The 26,589-nt window shown below is 39.3% G+C and overlaps 1 protein-coding gene and 1 pseudogene across 2 annotated transcripts in view; one reads left to right on the top strand and one right to left on the bottom strand.

Moving 5' to 3' along the window:
- Window positions 1-26,589, top strand: part of ACYP2 (acylphosphatase 2) — a 327,177-nt gene that overhangs the window by 24,860 nt on the left and 275,728 nt on the right. The gene's annotated exons all lie outside the window — the stretch shown is intronic.
- Window positions 7,249-7,647, bottom strand: LOC132501946 (small ribosomal subunit protein eS12-like; annotated as a pseudogene).

Here is a 26,589-nt window from a genome sequence, read left to right on the forward strand (position 1 = left end):
GTTCAACAGAATGGGAGAAGTAACAAGGCAAGAGGTGATGGCTGGGGATGGGCATTTCAGTTTAAAATCTTGGAGGCTGAGCAGATTCCATATCCAAGGAAGGTAGGGGGAAAGAAGTCAATAAGGCTGAGAAAATGTGAAGTCAGGCTGTGAAAAAGCCATGGACAGAAATGTTGAAGTTGTCAAGGATGATATCATTGGAGAGAAAGAGGGAAGTTCCTAAAGCTATTGAGGAACATAAGGCATAGCCCCAAGGCTGGTAGACAAATTTGATAGGGAAGAGGGTATGTAAACATTTCAAAGGAAAGTATGTAATGTATTGTTCATTCTCTCAGTCTCTCTCTTTCTCCCTCTCAAACTGGGGAGGAAACCCCCTTTATTTTACTTTGGAGAAAAGTGAGGAACAAACAAAGGCTGAAAGATGTGTTGCATTGCTAATAATTATGGTTAGTTGATGACAAAGTCAAATATAAGATCTCGATAAATTGTTAAATCTTTGTTGTTTGGCTTGTCTCATTTTAACATTGAGAATCAAGCTATTAAATACCTAAGTAGTCATTTATTATGAGAATATACATAGTATAACATTTTATTCCCAGAATAGAAATATAACACTTTTATTCCCACAAGCTGCTTTTCTGTTTTTCATTAAAATTTTTGGATGTATCTGGCAAAAGTGCCATTTAAGTCTAATTTTTATTTCCTTGGATATTCTTTTCTTTTTTGGCCAAGGTGCGTGCCATGTGGGATCTTAGTTCCGCCACCAGGGACCAAACCGGTGTCCCCTGCAGTGGGAGCTCAGAGTCTTACCCACTGGACCACCAGGGAAGTCCCTGCTTGGATATTTTTGAATAAAACATTCTTGTGCTGTTCCCTGGCAGAAATAATATTCATTGGCACTGTTGGATGACATTTCAAAAATGTCTCCTTCTTCTCCATTCTCAGATTTGTGTAATCTTATCCTTCATGAATACATAGCATTTTTTGTAGTTTCCCTCTGGCATGCTCTCTCTCTCTCATAGTAATAATAATAATAATAATAATGGGAAGACCTCTGCTATGTAGTTCTTAATCTCTTTTAAAGTCACAAACATTTAATGCTGTAGTTTGCTTTTCTGTGTCCCTCTTTATTTCTGCTGATTCTCCTTTTCTCATTGGAAATGGCCTGTGTCATTTAACAATGAGCTAGCTTATGAGCTTTTACACTTTTGGTACTAGATCTTTATTGGAAACATCAGATGATAATCTGACACATTGTGACATCTAGCTGTATTTTCAGCTCTTTTCTATGTGTCTCTGCTTTGATGTGTTTATTTTTAATCTAATCTCTAAATTCTGGGGCATTTTCTCTTTGAGTAAGATACTGTGTCAAATTTGTAAACACTTTCAGAGAATTTGATCTGAGTTTTAAATGCTTTCAAGGCTCTTCTGGTTTTCAGAATATCTACTCCTGAAAGTTTTTGTACTTGAAAAGTACCTAAAAGGCCTTACTGATTTAAAATACTCCTGAAATAAATAGTCCAATTCCCCTTAATAGATTAGTTTGTTGAATTTAAATTTGTTTTGCATTTGCCTTTCTGTTTTTCCTATGCCAAATTAAAGCATAACACTGTACCTCTTACTATAGTATTCAGAGAGTTATCAGAATCTGGTTACTCCTCCTATTCTCATGTTACCCTAAAACTGGGTTGGTCTCTTGGTGGGGTTGAGCCAAAGGACATAACCAAGCCAAAGATCAGGAAAAGGAAGGATTTATTACTTGCAGCAAGTAAGGAGAACACCAGGAATCTTTCCTAAAGCAGTATCTCCCCAAACTGCAAAACTGGGGAAGTTTTAAGCTAAGAGTACATGCATATTTATGAAGGGACTTGGGAAGTCAGACAGAGTCCAAGCTTTAGTTGAAGTCTGGAGAGTCAGAAAAGGTCAACCTCATTATCCCTAGGTTCCAATGGATCTGGTTGTTGAGTGCTTCAGGCTAATCTTTACCATTGAAACGGAACTGGGAGTCTTTACAACTTGGTATTTTATCTTTGCTGTTGTTAGTTCTCTTGCCTGATAACAGTCATTTGTTTCTGCATTCTTTTGTTCCCTTAGGATCATTAATTACTGAGACCTGTTCAAGGGCAAGCATTGTGGCCGGGCTTAGATCACAAATTAGCTTAGGTCAAAAATGGTTTCTGTTATGTCAAGAAAGCCATGCCCGGTTCTCTTTCTCCAGGGACCCCCTACCCTATCTGCTTACACTCATTTCCTCTGCTGCCAACCGTGACCCACAGTCCTTGTGTTGCAGGAAGGGGGACCCCTTCCAGGGCCCAAGAGTGGGCTCTTGTCTAACACTCGGAAATGAATTGTCCGAGGAGACACATGTGCTGACAAAGCAAGAGACTTTATTGGCAAGGGGCGCCCCGGTGGAGGGCAGCAGGGCAATGGAACCCAGGAGAACTGCTCTGCCACGTGGCTTGCATTCTCAGGTTTTATGGTAAATGGGTTGGTTTCTGGGTTGTCTCTGGCCAATCACTCTGACTCAGCATCTTCCCTGGTGGTGCGAACATCACTCAGCCAAGATGGATTCCAACGAGAAGGATTCTGGGAGGTTGATTGGACATATGGACTGGCATCTCCTCTCTCCTTTTGACCTTTCCCGAATTCTTCCGGTTGGTGGTAGCTTGTTAGTTCCTCATTCCTTACCAAGACCTCCTGTTTAAGACAACTCATGAAAGTGGTTACTATGGTGCCTGGCCAGGGCAGGCAGTTTCAGTCCTGGTTCCTCTAACAATTGCCTCCATCATCTCTGGCCTGGACTGTTTCAAGAGCCTCCCAGCTAGTAGACTGCCCCGGCACTCCATCCTTATCATCTTTCTTAACCAGCAGCCAGAATGATCCTGTTGAAATATGTCAGGTCATATCACACCTTGGGCCTTGAATGGCTTCCCATCTCATTCAGAGTAAAAGCCAAAGTCCTCACAGTAGCCTACAAGGCCTGAAGTGATCTGGTCCTTCTTCCCTCTCAGACCTCACCTCTCTCTTTCTCCCTCTGCTCCAGCTACATTAACTCCTTACTGTCCCTTGACTGTGCCAAGTTGCTCCTACCTCAAGACTTGTGCTGCCTTTGGAAAGCTTTCCCCAAATATGCCTGCATGGCATGGGCCCTCAACTCTTTCACATCTTTGCTCAAAATGTCACCTTTAGGAGGGCTTCTCTGACCCCCTATTTAATTTCTTTTTTTTTTTTTTTTTTTTTGGCCACACTGCGCAGCTTGTGGGATCTTAGAACCCATGCCCCCTGCAGTGGAAGCACGGAGTCCTAATCACTGGACCACCAGGGAATTCCCTGATCCCTTATTTTAAATACCACCCCCCAAGCACTCTCTGTTCCTTTCCCCTGTAATTGTTTTGTTAATATAACATTTACTATCATCTGATATATTTTAATGGATATATTATATATTACCTGCACTGCCACATGCTCAAATATAAGTTTCATGAGGGGTTTGAGTTTATTGATTGAACAGTACCAGAAACAGGGAAGGCTCTACAAGAAAAAAAAAAGAATGAATGAATTTAGCATTTAACATGAGAAATGAGAATTGTTTACTAAACAAAGTAATACCTGGGACACTGGATAAGAATCTGTGATTGTGCTTACAGTGGAAGCTTTAAGAAGCTTAGTGGAATCCAGGCAGGTGGGACACGCTGGGGAACGCAAACCTTTGGTTTGTGTGGCTGGTTTCCCTCCTCAGCTTTTGGACTCCTTTGTTGAAGATAAGGGTGGGGCTTCTGTCATGTTCATCTTTACTTAGTTTAGCTTAGGTAAATTGAGGCTCCAGGTATTGCATTTTACATGATTATATCAAAGTATGTGATACTATTCAGCTAGCTTCTCCATTATCCAGTCTGTCATAAACTTTCAGTAAGAAATCTTGTGTGGCTTTTACGGAAGTGAGAATATTTATATCTCTCCCTCACCTTCTGTCATTCTTTCTTTCTTTTTTTTTTTTTTTTTTTTTGCTGTACGCGGGCCTCTCACTGTTGTGGCCTCTCCCGTTGCAGAGCACAGGCTCCAGACGCACAGGCTCAGCGGCCATGGCTCACGGGCCCAGCCGCTCCATGGCATATGGGATCTTCCCGGACTGGGGCACGAACCCGTGTGCCCTGCATTGGCAGGCAGATTCTTAACCACTGCGCCACCAGGGAAGCCCTGTCATTCTTTCTTGATTCATATATCCCTTTCCTAAAGATCTAATTCATTGGAGCATCTAGAGAGCTTTTTGTTGGGTTTTATACTCCAAATGAAGCACAGTTTTATCTCAAGAAAAAAATAGAAGTTGAAAAATGAACAAATCTTTAACTCCAAGTTCTGTTTTTAGGCTGCTAGACTGTTCTCCAGTTAATCAGTGCCTGGAATCTGCAGCCATCATTTGGATGACATAATTTTGCAAATGTAGTTGTTTCAAAGAACATGTTGTACTTAGTAGGGTGCAGGCAGGACGCTTCCCCACAATTCTCCATTTAAACCAGCTCTGAAGATTCACCCTTCTTCATACCTTGAGTCCCATACCTTTTAGGTAATTCTTGGATAGTAAAAAGTCTAGTCCATATTAGAGATTCACATTTGGATAGCATTACTCTTAAAAGGGGTGGGGATCTTTTTAATATAGGGCAGTTTCCTTCTTCAGGATCCCACTTTGTTCAAGTCCCACTCCCCCCTCCACATCAGTATGAATGTAGTTTACTCCTGGGACTGCATCTCTCTCTCCCTCTGTCCTTCTCTCCCTTCCTCTGCTCTGCCATCTCTAGATGATACAGCCACAGTCTTTCACTTTTAGACTTTCCAAAGTGCAACTGCAATTCCCATGTACCCCCACATTCTAGGAGACACAAGTCAAGTTCTCCAAATGAGTCTCTGGAAAACTCCCTCATTTGAGGGGTAGGAACTCCCCTCTCCAGTCTCTTGTAGAGGGTGGCGGGGGAGGAATGCACAGATGCTGGGAACAGAAAAACATTCTGCTTATTCAGCCTCAGTGAATTTTTCACCAACTCATGTAGTCTGGAGGTGGGTCATAACTTAAGGCTGATAAAACTGGTTTTTCAATGTTTTTAACATGTTCAGAAGTACTTGACATCTTGTGCAAACAATAGAGGCCTCAGCTGAACCCGAGATTCTCTCCCACCAGTCATTTTAGATCTGTTGATCAATTTGCCTGCCATCCCCAACTCTCCCTCTTCATTTCACTCACTGTCCCTCAAATATTATATGAAAGACTCTCTCTCTGTCCAGGTAACAGATGACTGAACTAGAGATGGACTCCTGACCCTGGGACCAATCCAAAGACTGGTCCAATCTGGTTGTCTCCTGAGAATACATACTGAGATTTAAGAGCCTGTAGTAAGATGGTGTTGGATGCTTGAACTTAAAGTTATTTAGAGTCAGGACTGAGAGTCCTAATGGGCAAACTGCTGAGTAAGCAGGAGAAGGAAGCAGAAGGAGACAGGAAGGCATATAGCCAGAGACATGGAGAGAGCAATGTCTATTCCCTTTCCATTTCCTGGAGACATTCTACCATACTGTCTGCACTTGTTTCTATGAATTTCTCCTATGTTCTTTTTTTATAGTCTCCCTTTTTATGTCAGCTGGTTAAGTGAGAAATGACTGCTCCTTGCAAACAAATTGAACAGACTAGAATAATAAACTTGTAAAAAATTATTTTTTTCTTTATGGCATGCTTTCTCTCCCTATTTCAATATTATGCCTCAATGGATATCTTGAATTTAAAACCATATCATGATCCCCCACTACTCAAAGTACTGTCTGAGGACCAGCAGTCTAGGCATCACTAGGAGTGTGTTAGAAATGCAGGATCTCAGCCTTCCCAGACCTACTGAATCAGAGGATCCCAGGTGATTTCATATTCATTTGATAGCTTGAGAAGCCCAACTGTAATTTACTCTACACATTTAGTCAAATCAGTCTTCCTAAAATACTGCTTTCATCATGTCCCTAGAATTTTAAATGGTTCCCCATTGCTCTCAGAAAAGTCAGATGCCCCGGCCTGACACTTAAGGCCACAGTAAAATGGACCTAATCTACCTCTCCAATCTTTCTTATATGGATGTCCCACTGCAGCTAAATCAGTCTGTTCAATTATTCTCCAGATGTGCCAAGTGTATTCAGGGTCTTTGCTCATGGCATTTGCCTGTCTGGAATTTTCATTCCCATCTCCCTACACATCCTTCCTTCAAAGACCAGTTCAGTTTCTACATCTCATCTCAGCTCACACTGTTGTTTCATCCTCTGAATATCTGTAAATCTACAGTGGCTATTCTAGGGTTGTGGGGTTTTTTGTTTTTGTTTTTTTAATTTATAGCCTCTCCTCCTCATCAGTGCTTATCACAGTGCAGTGCATATAGCAGTGTTTTAATTCATTGGTTACATCTTTATTATTTAAAATGGTTTTTAATTGGGAAGAGACTTGTTACTTTATACAGCTCTAAGTTTTCTAATTTCTTTGACCAAGCAGGGGTTAAGTCAAAACAGAAAGAAACTGAAAGCAGTGTGCTCATGTGCTTCAGTATTTGTAGGTGAATTTTCATCACACTCTGAGAGTGCACTTATTTCCATGACATTTTATTCCCCATCACTATACAAAGATGTGTTCTATTGATATATAAGTTCTATATATATATAAGTGAAGGTTCTAATGGATCTCTTTTTAAAATATATTTAAGATATTATTGCAACTGATATTATACATACACATAGTTTAGGAGTCAATTGCTCTGTAATTCTTCTTGTGAAAAATAGTATCCCTCTCCATCCTCATCCTGCAATATCAGTCCTTGAGCTTTAGCTGAGTGAGGACTACATGAGTAGATGCCTCATGTGCTACTATGTTAAGTCTACATATGGGTTAGGCAGTTGGTCATGAGCCAGAGGAGTAGCAGATATGAGTGATTATAGGATTCCATTTGTAAACCATTTTCACTCTCCCCTCCTTTAGATCTAAACTAGTAGAACATGGAAAAGCTGAGGAGACTTGAGATGGACCTGTACTGGGATCCAACAACTGAGAGTATGGTTCTCAAACCTGTGTGTGCATCAATACCACTTGGAGAGTTGTTACTGGGCCCTAACCCCAGTGATTCTGATTCAGGAGGTCTTGAGGTAAGGTCCCCAAATTTGCCTTTCTTTCTTTTTCTTCCTTCCTTCCCTCCTTCCTTCCTTTCTTTCTTAGCTAAGTTTTTCATTTGTTCATTTCTTGCATTTGGAGTACTCCTCAATGGCATCCTTTGCTTGAGACTCTTTGCCATAGTCCTTAACCAACATACAACTTCAACCAACCACTTTATTAGGTTTTCCCTCTCAGTGAGTTTTACAGAGGCCTACTCATTCCTGTAGTTTCTTGTTGTCATCAACCTCAATTAAGTTGGTTTGGTGTTAAGCACAAAGGGCCTCCACCAACTTGACATACATAGGCTCATCACAGTTGGATGCAAGCACACAGAGATGGACTTGGCACTTGTCTAAGGCTTTGGCAGCTTTGTGAGTTCCATGTGCTAAGCCATCGTGGATGTAGATGGTCTTCAACACCTCTTGTAAAGCAGTATTAATGTCCATTACACCTCCAGCAGCAATGCCTTCCTTGACCATGGTGGTGGGTTATGTGTGCTGCCAATCTTGAATGCACCCGAGCCTCTGCCTCCACAATGGTGTCAGGGAAACAGCAAGGGTTTTCCTTTCTAACAGATTCCTAGATGATTCCTAGGTGATGCTACTGCATCAGGAATCACTAGGACTGCATTTGAGACTGCATTTGAGAATGCAGGACTGCAAATGCAAGACTGCATTTGAGAATCACTAGTATAGTGGGGAGAAAAATAACAAAAGGGAAAAAGAGCCAAATTAGTATGATTTGTTAGTCCAGGTCCCTCTTGATATCTATTTTTTTGAAGGTGTGAGAATTGTAACATTAATTCAAATAACAGCATTTAATTTAACAAAGAGAAAAGGCATAGTTTGTTTAAATAGAGCTAGTTATGGTTTTTGCTCTTTATATCAAACATTTGCAAACATCAATCTCTATCTGAAAAAAGATTTTAGTTTTATTTATTAAAATTTGTGAATGTGAAGGAAATACATTGTGATTTCATTTGACAGTGAAATTAGTAAACAATGATATAAGAAGTCTGCAGATTGCTTTCATCTTGTGGTTTTTTAAAAATTTTATTTATTTATTTATTTATTTATTTTTGGCTGTGTTGGGTCGTTGTTTCTGTGAGAGGGCTTTCTCTAGTTGCGGCAAGAGGGGGCCACTCTTCATCGCGGTGCACGGGCCTCTCACTATTGCGGCCTCTCTCATTGCGGAGCACAGGCTCCAGATGCGCAGGCCCAGTAATTGTGGCTCACGGGCCTAGTTGCTCCGCGGCATGTGGGATCTTCCCAAACCAGGGCTTGAACCCGTGTCTCCTGAATTGGCAGGCAGATTCTCAACCACTGCACCACCAGGGAAGCCCCTTGTGTTCTCTTTGATGTTTTGGATAAACTGATTTTTTACCCACTAATTATTGGTCATGTTATCATTTTGCCATTGAATTTTTGGTGCTTGCTGTGTTTTATCTTTACTGTTTTTTTTCCTTTTTACAAAGATTATATTGATACTAAGTGAGTTGCCCTCAGATTACTTCCTGAAGAATGGAATCTACAACAGTGCTCTTAGAGCAGTGGGATGATGCATTGTGTTTTATTTTTAATGATCATCTTAAAAATCAAAATACAGCTCCTGCTGATTAATGATAGAATTGTACTTGTTTTGTGATTGCTTCCCCTCTGGGAGAGGAAATATCAATGCAATACTTTCCTCAAATACAGTTTAAAAATATTGCTTTTATTTTTTTTCTTTCCAGTTTTATAGAGATATAATTGACATATAGCACTGTATAAGTTTAAGGTATACGGCATAATGATTTGATTTACATATAATACATCATGAAGTTATTATCACAGTAAGTTTAGTGAACATACATCATCTCATATAGGTACAAAATTTTTAAAATAGAAAAAAGTTTTCTTCTCATGATGAGAACATGATAGTTTTTAACAATTTTCATATGTAAGAGGCAGCAGTGTTAATTATCATTGTACATTACATCCCTAGTACTTAGTTGTCTTATAACTGGAATTTTGTACCTTTTGACTGCCTTCCTTCCTTCATCCAATTCCACCTTCCCCACCCTACACCTCTGCTAACCATAAATCTGATCTCCTTTTTTATGAGTTTGTTTGTTAATTTTTGAAATATGATTAACCTACAACACTATATTAGTTCCTGTTACGCAACAGAATGACTAGATATTTCTACATTTCAAACTCATCACCACAATGTCTAGTTACAATATGTTACCGTACAAAGATATTACATAGTTATTGACTATATTCCCCACACTGTACATTTCATACCCATGACTCATTTATTTTGCAACTGGAAGTTTGTACCTGATAATCTCCCTCACATATTTCTTTCCTGACCCTCCCCTTTGGCAAACACCTGTTTGTTCTCTGTATCTGTAACTCTGTTTATGTTTTGTTTGTTCATTTGTTTTGTTTTTTGAGATTACACACATAAGTGAAGTCATATGGTATTTGTCTTTCTCTGTCTGACTTATTTCACTTAGCATAATAACCCTCTGGCTCCCTCCATGATGTCAAAAACGGCAAGATTTAGGGCTTCCCTGGTGACGCAGTGGTTGAGAGTCCGCCTGCCAATGCAGGGGACACGGGTTCATGCCCCGGTCTGGGAAGATCCCACATGCCGCGGAGCGGCTGGGCCCGTGAGCCATGGCTGCTGAGCCTGCGCATCCGGAGCCTGTGCTCCGCAACGGGAGAGGCCACAACAGTGAGAGGCCTGCATACTGCAAAAAAAAAAAAAAGGCAAGATTTAATTCTTTTTTGTGGCTGAGTAATATTCCATTGTATACACACACAGACACACACGCACACACACACAGATCTTTATCAGTTCACCTATTGATGGGTACCTGTTGACGTTGCTTCCATGTTTTGGCTATTGTAAATAACACTTCAGTGAACATAGGGGTGCATATATCTTTTTTAATTAGTATTTTTGTGTTCTTCAGGTAAATACCCAGGAGTGGTATTGCTGGATTGTATGATAGTTCTATTTTTAATGTTTTGAGGAATCTCCATACTGTTTTCCATAGTGGCTGCACCAATTTACATTCCCACCAACGGTGTACAAGGATTCCCTTTTCTCCACATCCTTGCCAATATTTGTTATTTGTGGTCTTTTTGATGATAGCCTTTCTCACAGGAGTGAGATGATATCTCATTGTGATTTTTAATTTGCATTTCTCTGATGATTAACAATGTTGAGTGTCTTTTCATGTGCCTGTTGGCCATTTGCATGTCTTCCTTGGAAAAATGTCTATTCAGATCTTTTGCCCACTTTTAAATAAGGTTTTTTTTTTTACATTGAATTGCATGAGCTATTTATATATTTTGGATATTAACTCCTTATTGGTCATATCATTTGCAAATATTTTCTCCCATTTAGTAGGTTGTCTTTTGTTTTGTTGATGGTTTCCTTTGCTGTGCCAAAGCTTTAAAGTTTAATTAGGTCCCATTTGTTTATTTTTGCTTTTGTTTCCTTTGCCTTAGGAAACAGATCTGAAAAAATATTGCTATGATTTATGTTAAAGAGTGTTCTGCCTGTGTTTTCTTATAGGAATTTTATGGTTTAAGGTCTTACATTTAACTCTTTAATCTATTTTAAATTTATTTTTGTGCATGGTGTGAGAGAGTAGTCCAGTTTGATTCTTTTCCATGTAGCTATCCAGTTTTACCAGCACCATTTGTTGTTGAAGAGGCTGTCTTTTCCCCATTGTATATTCTTGCCTCCTTTGTCATAGATTAATTGACCGTGCATTGGTTTATTTCTGGGTTCTCTATTCTGTTCCACCAATCTATGTGTCTGTTTTTGTGCCAATACCACACTGTTCTGATGACTGTAGCTTTGTAGTATACTCTGAAGTCAAACAGTGTAATCCCTCCAGCTCTGTTCTTCCTCCTCAAGATTGTTTTGGCTATTTGGGATCTTTTGTGGTTCCATACAAATCTTAGAATTATTTGTTCTAGTTCTGTGAAAAATGCCATTAGTATTTTGATAGGAATTGCATTGAATCTGTAGATTGCCTTGGATAGTATGGTCATGTTAACAATATTAATTCTTACAATCCATGAGCATAGTATATCTTTCCATCTGTTTGTATTGTCTTCAGTTTCTTTCATCAGTGTCTTATAGTTTTCTGAGTACATGCCTTTTATGTCCTTTGTTAGATTTATTCCTGTGTATTTTATTCTTTTTGATGTGATGGTAAATAAAAATATTGCTTTTAAACAAGGTTTTAAAATACCTTACTAGTGACTATAAAACAGTAGGTGAAAAAAATTTTAAGCCAAAAACTATATATCCCAGTAATTGCATTGCCGTCAAGTTAGAAGGCAATATAGTTATTTCAGTTATTCTGTCATTACCTAAAACCAAGATCAACAAACTAGGGCCTGTGGACCAAATGTGTTCCACCAACTGTTTTTGTAAATAAACTTTATTGTAATACAGGTAAGTTCATTCATTTTAGTAGTGTCTTTTGCTGCTTTCACACTATAACAGCAGAGTTGATTTGTTGTGACAGAGACCATATGACCCACAAAGCCTAAAATGTTTACTATCTGAACCTTTACAGAAAATGTTTACCAACTCCTGGCCTACCATGTAGTTTTGGAGCCCTTATTTTGTTTTTTATTTTAGAGACATGGAAAGTTTTTTTGAATAGCATTTATGATGGCAATTTTTGATTTGTTAAGGTAGACTTGATATTTCAAAAATACCATTAGTCATTTGAGTTAAAGAAAGGTAAATAACTTGAGTGATCACATGTTCTGATGCCATTTTGTCCAAAATATAATGAGGATATATTTAAAATAACCACACTGATTTCATTAGCAGGTTTGTAAGTAGGCTCTGAAGAACCACAGTGGGATTCCTAGAATGTTTGAACAACAGTAGCATTATTGAAATAAACAATAGGTTCCCAAGGGGATTATCCTTTTAAATTAAAAATTAGTTGGCTTATCTTTATTGCCTATTTTGCTTTCTTTTTAAAAGATCAATCCTGAATAAAAATGTCTACATTATTCCAAAACAACTGGACAAATAAGTTGCGCATTATCTAGAGTACAAAAGAAGTTGTAGGATGGAACTTTTTATTTTGCATCTGGGTTGTACTGGTGTTAAGCATATAACCCTAAATTTAGTTGAACCATCTGAGCAAATTTTAATAAACAGTTCACAGTTTAATAAACAGTTCATGGTTCACAGACTATTCTGCGAAGACAGTCACATTTTAAGTGCTCAGGCTACATAAATACTTTGGCTAGCCTTTGGCCAGTGAGCAAAGTAAAAAATAAAAATTGACCCCTAGAGAAATTCCTATCATCTTACCAGTGCTATTACTGAGTTTGCTTTTCCCCACAACTTTTTATTCTGAAAAATTTCAAATCTATAGAAAAGTTACAAGAATAACAGGACTCATATACTCTTTTTCTTGATTCACCAATTTTTAATATTTTGTCAATTCGCTTCTCTCTCTCTCCTTTCCTTCCTTCCTCCCTCCCTTCCTTTTTTCTTTTGCTGAATCATTTGAGAATAAGATGCAGACATAACATTTTACCCTTAAATATTTTAGCATGCATAACCTAAGAATATAAACCTATGGTTATTTCAAAAAGTTTTCATGAATTTCCAAGTGATTATGCTTCTTTGTTGTGTTGTTATTTTTGTGGTTGATGATATCATTTTACATCTTATGTATGTAGGTGTGAATATGTATTTTATTATTCTTGAGTAAATACCTCGGAGTGGAATTGCTGGATCTAGTGAAAAGTGTATGTTTAACTTCACAAAAAATCACCACACTTTTTTAAAGATTAACTATCATTTTTGCATTCCCATAATCAATGTTGGAGAATTTCAGTTGCTCTGTATCCACAAGAACACTTGATTTTGCCAGTCTTTTGCATTTTAACCATTCTAATGTGTTTGTAGTGGTATTGCATTATGAGAATTTGCATTTTTCTTATGACTAAACATGTTGAATTTTTTCATATTGCATTTATACACCATTTTGGGGGCATATGGTGTCTATTTAAATATTTTGCCCATTAAAAAAATAAACTTTTAATTTTAGAACTGTTTTAGATTTACAGAAAAATTGCAAAGATTGTACTGAGAGTTCCTATATGCTCTGTACCCAGTTCCCTCTATTATTAACATCTTACGTTAGCATGGTAACATTCGTTACAATGAATGAATCAACATTTATACATTATTATTAATGAATGTACATACATTATTCATATTTCCTTAGGTTTTACCTAATATCCTTTTTCTGTTTCAGAATCGACCTAAGATATCAGATTACATTAGTCATCATGTCCTTTAGACTTTTCTTGGCTATGACAGTTTCTCAGACTTTCCTTGTTTTTGATGACCTTAATAATTTTGAGGAGTCCTCATTAGGTATTTTGTAGAATGTGGAATGCCCCTCCATTGGGACTTGCCTTATATTTTTCTTTTGATTAGACTGGGATTATGGTTTGGGGTAGGAATACTGCAGAGGTAAAGTGCCATTTTTATCACAATGTAACAAGGATACATACTATCAACATGACATCACGGTTGATGCTGACCTTAACAACCTGGCTAAGGTGATGTTTGTCAGGTTTCTTATATTTTTTTTCTCAAAATGTGTTTTGTATTTTTCATTTTTATACATTTCCAAAATAATAGTTGACCATAATACTCCCAACCTCATTATTTCAACCTCATTATTTCTTTCTCAAAAGTGTCCTTCAGTATATACATGACAGTTCAGCTTATTTAGTCTTCGATGCTCTCCAACTTCCTTTTCCTCTAACAAGTCTAACAAGCTGTAACAGCGACCCCAACACAGCCTGTGCCCCCAAGAAACTCATTGTTCAGGGAGTGGCTAGAGAAATAAAGAAATCATTGCAATGCTATGGGACTGACATGTGCTATAATAGAGGAAATTTTGGGATGCTGTGGAGGATGCCATGTCTCATTGGTGTATCAAGCGGAGGCTTTATGGAGGAAATTATTTCTAGGCAGAGACCTGAATGAGAAGGAATTAGCCAGATAAAGCTGGAGAGAGGATGAGGAAGAGTTCCAGTTAGAGAAAGTGGCTTCTACAGACCAGTAAGCTACATAGACCATTGTGTGTATTGGATATTCAGGTAGTTTATGAGGATTAAAGTCCAAGGCAAACTGACCAGTGACAGTATTGGCTGGAGAGTGAGGAGAATCCAGAATGCAAATACTTTACAAATCACATTAAAGAGTTTAGACCAGCAGGGGTGGGGGATAGGAGGAGGGCAGTACTGTCTCCACTCCCCCGCAATTTATAGGATTTCTTGCTTCTAATGTAATCATGGCCAAGCATTTAAAAATTGAACTAATGTTGCTTATGTTAATTATTTTTATTTCCTCTTTATATTAAAGTTAGAGTGTTAGATTAAAATTATTTTAAAATTGTGTATATAGATAGGTTACTTTCTCTATGAGTTTCCTTTGAGGATAGTAAGGGGGGGATAGTAAATTTGATGAAAATTGTGTGTTAGATAAAGTTTTTCCTAATAGGTTGAGAGCCACTGGTATAGACCATGCTGAAAACAATGAAGAGTCCCTGAAAGTGTTTAAGTAGGGGAATGACATGATCAGATGTACATTTGGGTAAGATCATTCTGGCTATAATGTGGAGAACAGATTGGAAGGGGCCATCTTGGGAGAATGTAGGCCAGTGGGATGGCTATTGTGGTAATCCAGGTGAGAGATGATGGTGGCCTGAAATAAGGTATTGGTCATGGAGATAGAAAGAACATGATGATGTTTTCCCCTGGAGCCTCTAAAGGGTTAGCTTTACTTTTGCCATTATATTTTCTTTCAAGACCAAAGAAAATTTGAAATTTCAGGTATTTTAAAAAATAATGGGGAAATACTTTGCAGCAGAGATACTCCCCAAATTTCTTGAATCATATCAATAGTGTAATAATTTGGAGTCAGACTCTGGTTAAGAAGTCTGAGTCCTCACTGTGACATTGAATAGCCTTAGCCTTGGGCAAATTGCTTAACTTCTCTAGGCCTCAGTTTCTTCATCAGCAAAATGGGGATATTAATTATGCCTGCCATGTTGTAATTCCATGAGCATCAGTATTCACTTCACCTACTTATTAGACCAGCCCTGACTCTAGCTAAAAAGAATTTCAGAGGCAAACTGCATAGTTATATTTCAAGCAGTTGTATTGGACTTAACTATCTACATGGTCACATTTTTGTGACCATTAGCAACCATGAAAGAGTGAAACTTGTCTGTTGGCACCAGGCTTTAACCCAATGCCAGATGTTTCCCCTTTATAATTTGCTATCGTCCTTTGGGGCCATGGAGAAGTATCTTCTAAGGACTTGTAAAGGAGGAAATAAAACTGCCCTCTGAGAATAAACTGTAGGATCATGGCAGAAAAACATATAATTACCTGAAAGAGACACACTTGGGCCGGCTCTCAATAAAACGTCAATAACCTAATTGAAGATATTTTAATATATCTAAAGATATCAGTCAATAAAGGATTGATTAGCCTTCAATCTCTAGATTTAAAAAAAACACACAGGCAAAACTGTCAATACCCATCCAAGCTCAGATTAGGAAAGGAAATCTTAGCTTGCATGTTTCTGGTTCTGATTAGAGGTGGATGTAGGGATTACAGCTAATGGATTATTAAGGACTTTGATTCTTTTTGTAATATAATCTCAACTGAGATAGATGGTGTAGTAGGTATTGTAAGTTGCCATTACTTCTTTTCTTCTTTTTCATTAGTAATAGGACCCTTTATTTTTCAAAGAGCACAAAGTCACCCAGAATAAGGACCATACTTCCAGCTTCCTTTGAAACTAGGTGTGGCTATATGACCAATTGTTTGTCTATGGGATGCAAGCTGACATGGTGTGTGCAACTTTCAGTAAGTTTCCATAAGAAAAGGGCATGCTTTCCTTTACCTTTTCCTTCTTCCTCCTGGTTAGAATGTGTATGTGATGGCTGGAGATTAAGTAACTACCTTGAACCATGAAGTTGAAACCTTGTGTTGAGTATAGCAGAGCAACAAAGTAGAGGGAGCCTGGGAGCCTGGTAATGGTGGATCTGCTATATCAGTCTTGGACTGTTTAATCTGGACTTTATTTTTATGAGAGATCATAACTTGTTCAAGCGTACTTTGTTCAAGCTACTTATATTAATATTTGGGAATTTCTACTACTCACAGCTGAATCTAATCTTAACTAATACAGATGCCTCAGAGTCAGTATTAGTTTCCTTTTGCTGAATGAATTACCACAACCTAATGGCTTAAAATAATACATATTTATTCTATTATAATTCTGCAGGTCAGGAATCTAAAATGAGTCTCCCTAAGCTAAAATCAAAGTGACAGCAGTGCTGCATTCCTTCTTGTAGACTTCAAGGGGAAATCCATTTCCTTGCCTTTGTAAGCTTCTTAAAGCTGCCTTTATTCTTTGGCTCATAGCCCCCTCCTGGCAACACCTCAAGCTCTCGTTTCCATAGTCACATCTCTTCCTACTGCCTTTGACCTTCTTTTCTCTCTCTCATAAGGGTGCTTGCAATTATACTGGGCCTACCTCAATAATCAAGGATAATCCTCCCATCACAAGATCCTTCATGTAATCACACCTGCAAAATCCTTTTGCTGTGTAAGGTAACCTATTCACAGGTTCTGAGTATTAGGATGTAGACATCTTTGGGGGGGCCCAAAGATGTCTACATCCTATTCTGTCTGCCGCAGAGTCTTTTAGTCTAGTTCCATATGTTTACCTATCTTTATTCTTATTACTGAGCAACATTTTGACTATGATTTGACTTCCCACTAGGCTATCCCTAGGGAGAAAATATACAGATGATACAGACACTGAGGTTTCTGTCCCTATGCAGAGGTTTCTCATGACAAATTAGTAAAGTACCTTCTGAGTATGAATTGTCTCTCTTTGCCTTGACTTCAAGGAGAAAATGCACTAGTTATCCAATGAGAGCATTCTGGTCCATGTGAGAGTTTAATTTCTCACTGCAAATGAATAAACTGGCATTTGGATGTCTACCTCTGTCTCTTGTGCATGAGTCAACCTCTTGGGGCCTGTACCCAGGACACAACCAGGAGTGAGGTTCTGGGTCAGATCCTGAAAACTGGCCAGATCTAATTGTGGTGCCTTGATGAATCCTGCCCAGCTCCTGCTGCCTTCCCTGGATGACCCCTTGACCACTTCCCTTTAATGTCCTTCTCCACTGATTTCTAGATCATTCAGTTAAAAGGAGTTAGTCAAAGGTGTGTGAAGTAATGTTGTCCTTATATAATGTTTTTTAATATAGAAAAAATATTAGAAAATATTTTAATGGACATTTGGTTTGTTTTATTTTTTTAAAAGTACTATTAGCTAGTATTTCTGACAATGTAACAATAAAAACATACTTCTAGTTAACTAATAAAATAAATGAATAAAGCATATGGAAAAACTGAAATTCATTAAACAAATGAATTCTAATGTAACATTTTAAAGTAAAACAGTTATCAGTGATCATATCAGCAGATAAGATATTGTAAATACCAATCAACTATAAGAAACTTGAAGATTCTTTCAAGAATATTAATGTGACTTAGAACTAGCAGATTCTTTTCACCCAGTGCATCAGATTGGGATAAACATTTCCCAAGAGTGTAACAATCTCTAAAACTTTCTCTCCTACACAGTGAAATGATTATAATTTAATATTCAGTGTTACCAACACCTTCGCTTACATAATAAAGAAATTAAAGAGTAAAGTAGGAAAAACAAGCTGGATTTATTGAGACAACTCCAGATCATCACTTCCTGGAAGGTGGGAGGACAGAGTTATTCTTATCTCTGAGCCTCCTGATTTAAACATTTGTTCTGTGTCCTTGGCCTGGAATGCCCTTCTTGTTGGTCTAGTAAACAGTTCTTCAGTCTCCAAGATTCACATTAAATACTACGTTCTCTGTGAAGGTTTCCTTGTGTCTAAGGGGAAATTGACCCTTCCCATCTTTGGTGCTACCACTATATACTCTGTACTTTTGGCAGATATGTGTATATATACATATAATTTAGTTTACTTAATATAACACTTACTATAATACTATACTAGGCATTCTTCCAAGCACTGCATAAATATTCAGTCATTTAATCCCCATAACAGTCCCATGAGGTTATTATCTATCTATCTATCTATCTATCTATCTATCATTACACATATATATGATTTATTATAAGGAATTGGCTCATGTGATTATGGAGGCTGAGAAGGGGGCCCATAGCAGGGCTGAGAAGTCCCAGGATCTGCAGTTGGCAAGCCGGAGACCTAGCAAAGCCAGTAGTGTGGTTCCAGTCCTAGTCCGAAAGCCAGCATAATGTTTGACCAAATGTCTGGGCACCCCATGGCCGAGTCAAGTTGACACATAAAATGAGCCATCACAGATGCGTAAACAGAGAAGGGCTCAGGGCTTCCCTGGTGGTTCAGTGGGTAAGTCTCTGTGCTCCCAGTGCAGGGGACCCAGGTTTGAGCCTTGGTCGGGGAACTAGATCCCGCACGCATGCCGCAACTAAGAAGTCCGCAAGCTGCAACAAAGATCCTGCGTGCCGCAACGAAGACCTGGTGCAACCAAAATAAATAAATAAAAATAAATAAATGTTTAAAAAAAAAACAGAGAAGGGCTTAATGAGAACGTGACATCTGAGGGACGAGGTGAGTGAGTCATGTCTTGGGGAAGAACATCCAGGATCAGCACATACAAGAGTCTTGAGGTGCCTGTAAATTTTAAGGAATGGCAAAACTTAGAGAGAGTCCTATTAGAATGGAACAGGCAAGGGAGAAGGAAGCAGGGGATGAAGCTGGAGAAACAATGGGCCAGGGCAGAGCATGAAGGACTTTATAGGAATTTTAGGAGTTGAGCTTTTACTAAAAATGTCATTGGAAGGTTTTTGAGCAGAAGGTTGACCCTCTCTGATTTATGTTTTATCAGCATCACTCTGACTTGTGTGTTGAGAAGAGCCTGAATGGTGTCAAAGATGGAAGATGGAAGGCTAGTTGGGAGGTTCCTGCAGTAATTTAGGTGAGAGACAGCGGTAGTGATAGTGGAAGTGATGAGAAGTGGTCAGATTCTGGACATATGTTGATGGTTAAGCTGACAAGTAAGATGTGGGGAATGAGAGAAAGAAAAGCATCAGGGATGACTTTCAGGTTTTGGCTTGAGCAACTGGGGAAAAGTAGAAGAGGCACAGGGTTTGGCAGTAGGGAGGTAGCAAGAGGAGGTCAGGAGTTCAGTTTTGGACTTGTTAAATTGAGATGTCTATTAGTCATCCAAGTGGAGATTTAAGGAGGCAGCTGGATATGTGAGTCTGGAGTTCAGTGGAGAAATGCAGGCTGGACACAACATATATTGGATCATATTTAAAACCATAAGACTAGATGAAATCACGAAATAAGAAAGTGAAGAAAATAAAGAGAAGAGGTCCAAGGACTGAATTTTGGAATACTCCAAGTTTTGGAGGTCAGAGACTTGAAGAGAACCAACAAAGAAGACCAAGGAGGAACCAGAGATATAAGCAGAAGACCAGCCATAGTAAAGAAGCCCAGGACTTGGGCACTGATGCAGGTGGTAGGTGTTTGCGGGAGCTCTCTTCTGACTCATTCTATTTCCTCAGTGAAATAGGAAGCAAGGTCATCAACAGAGAATGAAAATGGGTGATGAGTAGGTATTTGAGGTTTGAGGACAGAGGTAAAGGTATGATAAACCACCTGAGAGAGAGGGATAATAAAAGGATCCGGGAAATATAGTATGATTGCTGGCAGGATTAAAGGCCAACTCAAGGTTTATGATCATAAATTTAAAGTGGGATCTCTGCATGGTTTGGTTCTTCACCAGGCGCATTTAGCTGCACAGGTGTAAGCATGGACTACAGGGAGCATTGCCTTTAACAAAGATCCTTTTTTAGTCAAGCGAGCTTCTCAGTGTCAGAAGGGGCAAGGGAACTAAGGGTACATGCAATGTATTATGAGTGAAATTATGCTGGGAAAGGAAACAAATGAATGTATGCATGAATGAATGAATGGTTTCCTTAGTTGGAACACATTTTTTTTTCTCTCCCATGGATTGATTCAAACCCACTTTCTTCTTATTGGCCCATGTAAGAACTATACCACCCAGAAACCATGCTTGTGGTTAAACATGCTCTTGGATGAGCATAATCTAAGAGGGGCAAATGTTATATCATGGGTCATGGTGTAGAGGGATTTTGCTGTTTAAGTTTTCCCTTAGGTTGTTTAGAATTTTTCTTCCATTCAAATACTAGCTTGTTCTGGCAGCAAAACACTGAACTCTGGTAAATGCTAGAGGGTGACTCACAGAAGTTTCCACAGACATTCAATTTTTTTTCCTTTTTCTTTTTGGCCATATCTCAGTATCTTTCTAAGTGTCTGGTGAATGATATTTGGATTGATCCTAATTAGGGGTATATGTCAAGGGGCATGAGGGTGAAGGGACTCTTATTCCCTTTGGGTCCCTGTTTGGCTTCAATTTTGTATTCAGCAGGCAGAGAGACAGCCTTTGTTTACAATGCAGTGTCTCCTTTAATCCAAGGTAAGTGTCAGAGAGGACCAAGAAACAAGGTACAAGGCCAACCAACGTATTACATCGACACACCCATCAATTCCACCTCCCTGAGTTTTAAATATGGCACAAAATAAATGCTCTTTCTACTTCACTCTACATAACCATCAGTCTATACATAGCATGGCCACTCCCTAACCAAAGCATCATCACTCTTCGTGGTCAGAGACCTTGGTGAATGTGGCGTGTGTGTGTGCGTACTATTTTAAAACTGGTATCCTAAAAATAGTTGTGTACAAATAGAAAATGCATGCCTGTTGAGTTCAGGCTTGTTAAACCCTGGATCTCTTAGCCTGGGAGTATGGCAAGTATATCTTGTTAGAAATCCTAACCAAGGGAGAATCGAATACACAGGCACTCCTACTTAGACCAGTGGTTCTCAACAGGGGCAGTACCACCTTTAGGATGTGTTATAGGAAATGTGGGTGCATTTTTGGTTATTACAGTGATTGAAGACATGCTAACTGGTATTTGGTGGCTGAGGGCCAGGATTGACAGATGTTTGGAACAGTTCCATAGGACATAGAAATTGTCCGGCCCAACTATCAAATGTCCTTTAAGGCATTGATGTGGGTGAAAAACCTATTTATAATTATCTGAACATAACCCTAACTCTAATTTTTTATTTCTCCTTTATATCACACTTGGAACATTATGTTAATTTTATTAATTTATTTCTTTATTTTGGCTGTGTTGAGTCTTCGTTTCTGTGTGAGGGCTTTCTATAGTTGTGGCAAGCGGGGGCCACTCTTCATCACGGTGCACGGGCCTCTCACTATCGCGGCCCCTCCCGCTGCGGAGCACGGGCTCCAGACGCGCAGGCTCAATAGTTGTGGCTCACGGGCCTAGCCGCTCCGCGGCATGTGGGATCCTCCCTGACCAGGGCTCAAACTCGTGTCCCCTGCATTGGCAGGCAGATTCTCAACCACTGCGCCACCAGGGAAGCCCCCATTATGTTAATTTTAAAAGGTTTTTTTTTTTTTTTTTTCTGTGTGTTGGTAGGTTATATCATCTATGAATTGCCTTTCAGGACAATGAAGGGATATTTCATGATAAAAAGGGGATAGTGGGTCTGATACAATTGAGAACTACTCTTCTAGATATTTTCTTGTGCCTTATTCTTTCCATGCAGAATTTATAAGTTATCTATAATCTCATTCAGCTTTATCCATGAGAGGTAGGGAGGCACCAATTTCAGGATCCCATATTTAAGTCCTAAAGTATGAAGAGTCTCAGGTGGAGGCTGCCTGTGATTCTTCCCTTCTTACCCCGTATTAGGAAGAAAGAAAGATAGGAATAGTCAAAATTTCTTGTAGAGGGACTTCCCTGGTGGCAGAGTGATTAAGAATCCACCTGCCAATGCAGCGGACACGGGTTCAAGCCCTGGTCTGGGAAGATCCCACATGCCACGGCGCAACTAAGCCTGTGCGTCACAACCACTGAGCCTGTGCTCTGGAGTTCGAGAGCCACAACTACTGAAGCCCGCATGCCACACTACTGACGTCTGCGTGGCTAGAGCCCGTGCTCTGCAACAAGAGAAGCCACCGCAATGAGAAGCCCACGCACTGCAACAAAGAGTATCCCCCTCTCGTCGCAACAAGAGAAAGCCTGCACACAGCAACGAAGACCCAACACACCTAAAAATAAATGAATAAAAATAAATAAATTAATTTAAAAAAATTTCTTGTAGAAAAAGAAATCAAAATAAAAAGGTGTGTGAGGATGGGGTAGTCTGGGGCTAGGCATCAGATTAGGTGGAAAGCCCCACCAGGGGCAGAGATTATGCCTTCTCTGTCTTCTAGTCCTCAGGCTCCAAACTCTCCTTCACCACAGATAGCCACACACAACCAGTTCCTTTCCTTAGAAATGTAACTTGCATGTCCCAATTGCTCTATAAACTCTGCAAACAGATTTCCTTTGTTCTCAAGATATGTGTTGGACGGTAAAAGGTTTACACTAAAACATGCCATCCACCAAGCTCCAGACATTCCACTCGAATGAAGGTGCCAAGTGAAAGGTTTGGAAAGATCTTCAAAAGGAGATCCAGAGAGGCAAAGAGCTCATTAATCAGGACCCTACAATTACGAGGATCTGAGGCCTTTTCCCATCATCGGGGTGAAGCAGCTGCAAAAAATCACAGTGGGAAGGAGCAGTACATGACACTGTGATATTATATGCTTAAAACTGCAATGGAAATGGCTAAGTTACTTATTTATTTTTTAAAAGAGGGAAGCAGACTAATTAAAAAGGAGGTGTTAACTATGGAGAACAGTATGGAGGTTCCTTAAAAAACTAAAACTAGGGCCTCCCTGGTGGCGCAGTGGTTGAGAGTCCGCCTGCCGATGCAGGGGACACGGGTTTGTGCCCCGGTCTGGGAGGATCCCATATGCCGCGGAGCGGCTGGGCCCGTGAGCCATGGCCGCTGGGCCTGCGCGTCCGGAGCCTGTGCTCCGCAACGGGAGAGGCCACAACAGTGAGAGGCCCGCATACCGCAAAAAAAAAAAAAAAAAAAAAAAACAACTAAAACTAGAACTACCATATGACCCAGCAATCCCACTACTGGGCATATACCCTGAGAAAACCATAATTCAAAAAGAGTCATGTACCAAGATGTTCATTGCAGCTCTATTTACAATAGCCAGGAGATGGAAGCAGCCCAAGTGTCCATCATCGGATGAATGGATAAAGAAGATGTGGCACATATATACAATGGAATATTACTCAGCCATAAAAAGAAACGAAATTGAGCTATTTGTAATGAGGTGGATGGACCTAGAGTCTGTCATACAGAGTGAAGTAAGTCAGAAAGAGAAAGACAAATACCATATGCTAACACATATATATGGAATTTAAGAAAGAAAGAAAAAATGTCATGAAGAACCTAGGGGTAAGACAGGAATAAAGACACAGACCTACTAGAGAATGGACTTGAGGATATGGGGAGGGGGAAGGGTAAGCTGTGACAAAGTGAGAGAGTGGCATGGACATATATACACTACCAAACGTAAAATAAATAGCTAGTGGGAAGCAGCCACATAGCACAGGGAGATCAGCTCCGTGCTTTGTGACCACCTAGAGGGGTGGGATAGGGAGGGTGGGAGGGAGGGAGATGCAAGAGGGAAGAGATATGGGAACATATGTGTATGTATAACTGATTCACTTTGTTATAAAGCAGAAACTAGCACACCATTGTAAAGCAATTATACTCCAATAAAGATGTAAAACAAAAAAGGCAAAAATAACTTAATTAATAAATTAATTTTAAAAATTTCTTGTAGAAAAAGAAATCACAGTAAAAAGGTGTGTGAGGATGGGGTAGTCTGGGGCTAGGCATCAGATTAGGTGGAAAGCCCCACCAGGGGCAGAGATTATGCCTTCTCTGTCTTCTAGTCCTCAGGCTCCAAACTCTCCTTCACCACAGATAGCCACACACAACCAGTTCCTTTCCTTAGAAATGTAACTTGCATGTCCCAATTGCTCTATAAACTCTGCAAACAGATTTCCTTTGTTCTCAAGATATGTGTTGGACGGTAAAAGGTTTACACTAAAACATGCCATCCACCAAGCTCCAGACATTCCACTCGAATGAAGGTGCCAAGTGAAAGGTTTGGAAAGATCTTCAAAAGGAGATCCAGAGAGGCAAAGAGCTCATTAATCAGGACCCTACAATTACGAGGATCTGAGGCCTTTTCCCATCATCGGGGTGAAGCAGCTGCAAAAAATCACAGTGGGAAGGAGCAGTACATGACACTGTGATATTATATGCTTAAAACTGCAATGGAAATGGCTAAGTTACTTATTTATTTTTTAAAAGAGGGAAGCAGACTAATTAAAAAGGAGGTGTTAGCTATGGAGAACAGTATGGAGGTTCCTTAAAAAACTAAAAATAGAACTACCATATGACCCAGCAATCCCACTACTGGGCATATACCCTGAGAAAACCATAATTCAAAAAGAGTCATGTACCAAAATGTTCATTGCAGCTCTATTTACAATAGCCAGGAGATGGAAGCAGCCCAAGTGTCCATCATCGGATGAATGGATAAAGAAGATGTGGCACATATATACAATGGAATATTACTCAGCCATAAAAAGAAATGAAATTGAGCTATTTGTAATGAGGTGGATGGACCTAGAGTCTGTCATACAGAGTGAAGTAAGTCAGAAAGAGAAAAACAAATACCGTATGCTATGGAATCTAAAAAAAATGGTTCTGATGAACCTAGGGGTAGGACAGGAATAAAGATGCAGACATAGAGACTGGATTGAGGACATGGGGGTGAGGGGAAGAGGAAGCTAGGACGAAGTGAGAGAGTAGCATTGACATATATACACTACCAAGTGTAAAATAGATAGCTAGTGGGAAGCAGCTGCATAGCATAGGGAGATCAGCTCAGTGCTTTGTGACCACCTAGAGGGGTGGGATAGGGAGGGTGGGAGGGAAGGGATATGGGGATATATGTGTGCATATAGCTGATTCACTTTGTTATACAGCAAAAACTAACACAACATTGTAAAGCAACTATACTCTAATAAATATGTAAAATAAAAAAATTTTTTTAAAAAGGGAGGTGTTAGGGACCAAGCAAAGAGAAGGTTGATATTCAAAACTCATAAAATTATGGGATACTTTCTGCTGTTGAGCATAATGTGAAATCTCAGCAAATAAAAGGATTGACTGAGAAATAAATGTTTGTCTCCAGACTGGACATGTATCTCTTAGGAATCCATGCAGGACCTGCAGGACCTCTTACAGTGGAGTTGTGGGTTGGACAAAATATTTGCTGAATTTGGTTGAGGCATGGGGATGAAGGACACAGTGGAGGGAAGTGATATGATTAAGAACACTGTCAGCTCATGGATGTATAACATGTGAAATCACACAGGGCCCTGTGCTTATTAATAATTTTTGAACAGGGCTCCCCACATTTTCATTTTGTACTGGGCTTTTCAAATTATGTAACTAGTCCTGATCAAAAGAGTGAACATCTGAGTCAGAGAGATATGGGTTCAAATCCAAGCTCTACCACTGGCTAAGAGTATGATCTTGGGCAACTTATTTAACCTCTCTTCATCTGTAAAATAGGAACCATCATAGTATCTACCTCATAGGGCTGTTCTGATGACTACAAGAAACAACATAACAGTATTTAGTAAATATTATTAATGTTATTATTAATGACAAAAATTCAGATGACATGGCAAAGGCACCAAGACACCAGCCATTGCTGGAGTAGACTGTTTTCTAAACTCATTTTTGCTAACACATTTATGCTCTGGATGTGTATATTGATGTCACCATCCTTGTGGCAAGACAGGCTAATATAACTTTCTTAATTGCAGGCTTCACCGACACATTTTGTGCCAGAACCGAAGGAGAGTAGGTGTTATTTCAAATCTGTGAATCATCATATGCACTCATGCATCACATATTTCTTATAGATTTAAAAGTGTTGAACTCTAACCAAGATAATGGAGACATAATTTTAGAATGTAGAAAGATGCCCATATAAAGGCAACTTGCTATTGAGAATACTCCCTTCTCTGCGTGGGCCTGCTGAGTCATTTTATTTGCCATACAGTTATTTAAGGCAATATTCCCAAACAAAGAATGTGCAAATCAAAAAACTCACCAGGCCCATTTTGCTAAGACTAAATACTAATGATCACCTTGTCATGATTAAACTTATTATATTGTATTAGAAGATGGTTTGGGCTAACTGAGGAATGAAATGTGGAAATAAGGCTGAGTGGAAG

This window comes from Mesoplodon densirostris, chromosome 14 (genome assembly GCF_025265405.1).
Source record: "Mesoplodon densirostris isolate mMesDen1 chromosome 14, mMesDen1 primary haplotype, whole genome shotgun sequence".
In the NCBI taxonomy this organism is placed as follows: Eukaryota; Metazoa; Chordata; class Mammalia; order Artiodactyla; family Ziphiidae; genus Mesoplodon; species Mesoplodon densirostris.